The sequence below is a fragment of the Procambarus clarkii genome, chromosome 8 (assembly GCF_040958095.1).
Source record: "Procambarus clarkii isolate CNS0578487 chromosome 8, FALCON_Pclarkii_2.0, whole genome shotgun sequence".
NCBI lineage: Eukaryota > Metazoa > Arthropoda > Malacostraca > Decapoda > Cambaridae > Procambarus > Procambarus clarkii.
Genome location: NC_091157.1, coordinates 22660790 through 22668098, shown reverse-complemented (window position 1 = coordinate 22668098; position 7309 = coordinate 22660790).

Sequence of the window (7309 nt, the reverse complement as noted above, 5' to 3'; positions counted from 1 at the left end):
AGTTGTGTGGTGCCCAATATCTTAAGAAGCACATCAACAAACTGGAAAAGGTGCAAAGACATGCTACTAAGTGGCTCCCAGAACTGAAGGGCAAGAGCTACGAGGAAAGGTTAGAGGCATTAAATATGCCAAAACTAGAAGACAGAAGAAAAAGAGGTGATATGATCACTACATACAAAATAGTAACAGGAATTGATAAAATGGATAGGGAAGATTTCTTGAGACCTGGAACGTTAAGAACAAGAGGTCATAGATATAAACTAGCTAAACACAGATGCCGAAGAAATATAAGAAAAATTCACTTTCGCAAACAGAGTGGTAGACGGTTGGAACAAGTTAGGTGGTGGAGGCCAAGACCGTCAGTAGTTTCAAAGCGTTATATGACAAAGAGTGCTGGGAAGACGGGACACCACGAGCGTAGCTCTCCTCCTGTAACTACACTTGTGAGATTTTTCTCTACGCCTACCTCCCTTAAGAGGTGGCCTACAAGTTTAAAGTCTGCTCACGGCAGTTAAGCATGAGTCCAGTAGAAAAAGGAAAAGCGGGAGCAAACCGCCAGGCCTCCACCACCAAGGGTGAAAACCTGTCCACAATAGGCCGCTGGCTCCTCCTAGTTAAACAGGACGTTAAAACTAATAAAGGGTAACCGACGGGTTCTCACAATCAAATATTTATATTTGAAGTGGCGCTATGAATTGGAATTCGAATTCCCAAGAACAGCCGCCTTATCAAGATCACATCAACATTTAATAATATGCAGAAATATGGTGGAATAATATGGTTGAAGGGTTGACATCAAAGACTGTTTTCTATAACATAACAATTTATTAATAACAAGAGACTAACTACTACATTACCGAGTTTACATTACGTTAATGTCAATCCAGTGGCACGATAACAAACAGCTAAATAGCAACCCTTGCTGTGAGGCTGCATACTGAACTAACCTGAACACAGGTGTGCCCACTGATGACGCAATATTGCAAAACAAAGAAAAATATCACAGACTAAGTTACACCACAGCGAATGGTTACGTTATTGTACATCAAGTGGCATTTGCAACACAGCTATTCAACAGCCCCTCGAGAAGTGACAGCAGGCTCCATCTTGCTGACACTTCGGGCTGACACATGAACTAACTGAACAAATGAAGGATCCACTGAAACAAAGACACAAGCAGGCAATCAATAGTGTCACGGTTTCCCTGACAGCTACTATAATCACAAACTCAGGGGTCCTCCCGCCCCCCAGGAGAGACCCACGTAACTAGGTGGAGGTCTAACAGTGACTCCCCCCTATCACAATCCCCGTGTGAACACTCTTTGCAACTCCCACTAAGAAGTTGCCCTGTTGTAACCCGATACACCGACAGGCAAGGCGGGAATTCTGGGACACAGCTCCACAGATCCCTAGTATGACTCTACTCTCGTCACCAGACGACAACCAAAAGAAATTGCCTGAAGTGATTAATTACGTTAATTGACTGATTGCAGCAGTCAGCAACAAAGTACCACGGTAATCACAACCAATTGTCTCCCACTAGACAACAACATGATGATACTCTACGTTAATCTTTAACACTTGTCTCTCTCTTGTTAACAATAACTCAACATATTACACCACACTTGACTCCTTGCAAGTATTCAGTGAGTAATTCTCAATTAAGGTCAAACGGACCACTAATTACATCCCCATTGAGTTACGTTAACTAAGCCTACCCTAACTTGGTAGCTTCTCCACAGTCTGTGTCAAAAAATTAATAGTGAGTGTTAATTACCCTAATTAGGGCACTAATTACTGCTGAGCCATTAATTACCTGTCACCAGGACCGATAATTAATCATCCATAAATACGTCTCACTCCGCACTGCCTAAGCAGGTCTCATCAAACACTGTGAATTCACGGGAAAGGAGTTAATTACCCTAATTAACAAGATGTGCCAATAATCCACTGTCCTCAGACAGGATATGATTAATACAACGATTTATGCTAGCTCCATGACCTCGCTTTACCGAGTCACCGGAGCTCTCCAATGCTAATTACTCCACCAATTAACATGAGCCACTAATTGCTTTACCCCTGAAAGGTAATTAGTCTCGAGCATATTACGTTAACACAAATACTGACAGACTCTGACAGAACCTCTCCCACTACGTGAATTCATGATGAGAAGGCTAATTACATAATTAGCTAGAGTGGTCAATTAACTGTCACATGGACAATTAATTGCTCCCGAGACGTATCTCATTATAGCTCAACACTGTTCTCACTTAACAGCCCTCACTCATTCCACAATACTAAGTGTGCACCCCTTATCCAGTTAATTACCCCTTAATTAACTCACTGAATCCTTAAGTCCTCAACATAACTTAAAGCACAAAGTAACCCCAGCGTTACATAGGTCACACTATAATGGCATGCAACATGATGTCCGCACTACCCACATATAGTTGCAGCTACTGCAACTCACTAATTACTGTGCCCACACAATAAAAACACACGGTTGTGCAATACACACAAGTATGCTAATATTACTGCCCCTCTCCCTCCTTTACTTCTTGCACCCGATTGCAAAGGAATACTGTGAACACACACATACTTCAGCCAGGCAATTAACCCATCAATTGCCTGCTCTCATTAAGCACTGAAAATTCCCCTGAATAATCCTAGAGGTCCCTTGAGCCCTCAACACAGTTCCTGGGGCAATAATATTGTATAAACTGATAACAACACTGCACAAACCTGCAACATAATGATGCCGTCAGCATACCCCACATGCTAATGACATCATTAGGCAATCAGTCAGCAATCACCTCTACTGACTTACCACACAACACAGTACACAAACATGCAAATGAACACATAGAAATGACATTCATATAATCCATGAAAATTAAACATCAAGTAATGTGCTAATGTGCAACTAATTACCCAGACTTCAGGGGTCCCCACTGACATCCCTGACTACCTCTAATGATTATAATTTTACTGTACTCTATGGCATTAATCCAGCCTGAACGATTATATAGAATCGACAGGCTGGATCACTTATATGGTAAATCTTTACACTGACTGGTCACACACTCCAGTCAGTCTACACACTTATATAAATATATATATAACTACTTGTGTGCTACCGTGTACAACATCCATCTCCAGGTACATCCCAACCAATCACCTGAGCGACAGTACAGACAGCTGTCTCTCAGCTGCTTCCTCACTGTTAACAACTTTTATTGTACTCACGGCTCCTTTCTACTGCCTTCTTTCCCTTATTTTTCCCCATTACCAAAGTTACTACCACACTAGCGGACACACTTAGCTTGCTTGCTCCTCATGCGTCGACAAGATGTGGCCCTAGGCTGTCCCGGGAAAGTGGCCAAGGCATGTGGCCACAGTGCCCCTCCCGAGCTGAGAGAGGGGGGGGGGTTGGGTGGCCTGGGCGGCTGGCCTGGGGTAGCCGGCGTGCGGGTGGTGGCTGGCCTGGGGTAGCCGGCGTGCGGGTGGTGGCTGGCCTGGGTGGGTGGCCTCCACCCGCGGGGCGTGCGCGCACATGGCGCTTGCCTCAGGCTGGCTGGCTGGCACCCACCAGCATACACACGTGGGTGGATGATCACTTACACTCCCATCAAACCAGCATGCTCGCTCGTACACTCGGGTGACAATGGCCGGCGGTGTCACCACATGGACACTGCCAGGTGGAATGCAAAGTCCAACATGGGCCTGTAATATCACATACGCTTACACTGCCCAACATCAATTGTCCATTGCCACTAGACAGGATACTCTCACACCTGTTACACCCTGAGGCTCTGCCAGCCTGCCTCATGCGTTCACACAGTCAACTGTCTCTTAGCTTTTTACTGTTTCTTCCTTAAATCCCTGGCCCCAATTCACTTAATTGGGCCTTGACACAACCCCTGATGGCAGGAGTGCCATCAATCGAGTAATTTGGACGACAGAAGCGATTAACAGGGGGTGGAGGGGGAAAATTCCCCCCACCCCCCACCCAGACACGTCTTCCTTCCCTGGCCGCCCAATTCAAACTGAAGATTTCGCGGGCTAAAGGAAACCAGATACCCATACCTCCTCCCGAAAATGCCTAGACCAATCAGCTTGGAGCCCGCACTGTTCCTCATGGTGCCTAAACCAATCACCGATAGCCTCGCCGTGCGCGTCCTGTGACGTCACAAGGAGGAGGAGGCCTAAGGAGTGGCGTGATGTCTCCCATGTGGGGGGGAAGAGGCAGCGCTCACCCCACTCTCCCCCCCACCTCTAACGGTTTTAGTCAAGTATCCTCTCACACTCACTCTCAACTCCCATCCTATTTCACAGAAACAGGAAAATCTCTGTAATTCTCTCTACAGAGCAATCACAGACTTCTAACTACTCTCAAGTGATAGTTCTTGACATAAGGTTTCATTCAACACCCAACAAGCATATGTTATTTTGAAAGCTTCAATTTCTAGAGTGTCTAGCCTAGAACTAGGAAAAACTAGCTGAGGGATCTAGATCCCTCACACTTCGGTAATTACACTTAGGTAATTACCTCTACTGTAAGATAACTAGTGGGAAAATGCAAGTAATGCAATCTAACAAGTGAACAAAACAAATTTAGAGTGCGACACGTGGTAGCAACACTGCCACTATGAAAACACCCACTACTCCATCGACCGGGATAATTTTTTAGCAAGAGGAGGAGGAGAAGAATGGCTAAAAATGACCAGACTCTACCACCAACTCGGTCAAATGCTAGAGAGGACGCAAACACAGTGGCCTCCTTACCAGAGCCTCAGATATTATCACGAAGTAAGGCATCCAGCACTTTCACTAACACGATAACATCATTTATATTTGCCAACATCCAGGGTGTAAAAACACGCAAATCCAACAAAGTTCACTTTATAGATGGTCTCCTTCATGAGGCAAATGCAGTGTTTGCAGCCCTAACAGAAACCCACACAAAGGACTACCATGATGGTGAAATATGGATCTCAGAGTACAATCTTTTCATATGTGATAGGAAACACCGGCTTCAGGGTGGGGTCAGCCTCAACATCAAAGACACACTCATCTGTACTGAGCTGCTCAACAACTCAAATGATATGGTGGAAGTGCTGATAATCAAAATAGAGATCCTAAATGTACTTATTGTCCTTGTATATAAGTCACCGGAGGCAAACCCTCAGCAGTTTAAACACCAACTAATGAAAATAGAACACGTCTTGGAAAACCTCACAAATCCAGCTCCGAACATCATCCTGCTTGGGGACTTCAACCTACGGCACCTGAAATGGAAGCACCTGGCTAATACAGTAATATCAGAAAGAATACCAGGAAGTAGCCTAAATGAACAGGCACATGCAAATGACCTGCTACGGATGTGCGACAGGTTTGCCTTAAACAAGCAAATAGTAGAACCAACTAGGAAGGAGAACACGCTGGACCTCATTTTCACTAATAATGATGAATTGATCAGAAACATAATGATTACAAATACCTGTTACTCAGATCAAAACTTAATTAAAGTTATGACAACCATGGGGAATAGACCTTCAAAACCAGTCCAGATTCCCGGTGGAGGAGATTTCAGCAAATTCAACTTCAATAATAAACAGATAAACTGGGAGCAAATAAACAAGGACTGCACAGAAATAAACTGGAAGAACAGCTAGAAAATGCATATCTGAACCAGTGCCTGGAAAAAATAAGCTCAGTAGCACTAAAAATATGTTTAAACCTCATACCCCTAAGAAAAAAGAGGAAGAGATGCAGATTGGAACGAGAACGTCGTTCCCTATACGGTATAGGCAAAGAAAGCGAATCGCGGAACAACTTGAGAGTCGCACCCTATCTCAAGAACGGCGAAGAAGGTTATGTAGAGAAATAGAAACAATTGAACTCAAGCTACAAGAATCATACAAAACCCAGGAGAGGCAAAGAGAGCAAAAGGCCATCCGTGAAATAGAGAGGAATCCGAAATATTTTTTCTCCTATGCAAAATCAAGATCAAAAACCACATCTAGTATCGGGCCCCTGCGAAAGGGAGATGGAACTTTCACCGATGACAACAAAGAAATGAGCGAGCTACTGAGGAAGCAATACGACTGTTTTCTGCGAGCCATTAAACGCACTAAAGATTTCTAACCAAAATGAGTTTTTCATGGATATGATACCAACATCAAATCATATATCAGACGTCACCCTATCCCCACTGGATTTTGAAGAAGCCATAAACAGTATGCCTATGCACTCTACACCAGGCCCGGATTCTTGGAACTCCATATTCATCAAGAACTGTAAAAAACCACTATCACAGGCCCTCCACATTATGTGGAGACAAAGCCTAGATACTGGCGTTATCCCTGATATACTAAAAACAGCAGAGATAGCACCAATTCATAAAGGAGGAAATAAGGCAGAGTCAAAAAATTAGACCGATAGCACTAACATCACATATCATAAAAATTTTTGAGAGAGTGCTAAGAAGTAAGATCACAAAATACATGGAATCACAGCATCTGCATAACCCCGGACAACATGGTTTCAGAACAGGGCGCTCTTGCCTGTCGCAGTTGCTGGACCACTATGATATGGCATTTGATGCTATGGAAGACAAACAAAATGCTGATGTAATTTACAAAGATTTGGCAAAAGCTTTTGATAAATGACCATGGTGTTATTGCACATAAAATGCGTTCAAAAGGAATTACCGGAAAAATAGGTAGATGGATCTACAATTTCCTAACAGAACACAATGTGTAATAGTCAACAAAATAAAATCCAGCCCATCAACCGTGAAGAGCTCAGTCCCCCAGGGTACTGTGTTTGCTCCAGTACTTTTTCTCATCCTCATATCGGACATAGACAAGAACACAACCTATAGCACTGTATCATCCTTTGCAGATGACACTAGGATCTTCATGAGAGTAGGCAACATAGAGGACACAGCAAACCTCCAATCATATGTAGATCAGGTCTTTCTATGGGCTACAGAAAATAATATGGTGTTTAACGAAGATTAGTTCCAGCTCATGCGCTATGGACAAAATGAAAATATAAAAACGGCAACCACGTAAAAAACTCGGGCAAATCATAACATAGAACGAAAAGGCAATGTCAAGCATCTGGGTGTACTCATGTCTGAAGACTTTACCTTTAAAGAACATAATAAAGTAGCCGTCACAACTGCAAGAAAAATGACAGGTTGGATAACAAGAACTTTTCACACTAGAGATCCTATACAGATGATGATACTTTTCAAAATGCTTGTGCTCTCTAGAGTGGAGTACTGCTGCACAATGACAGC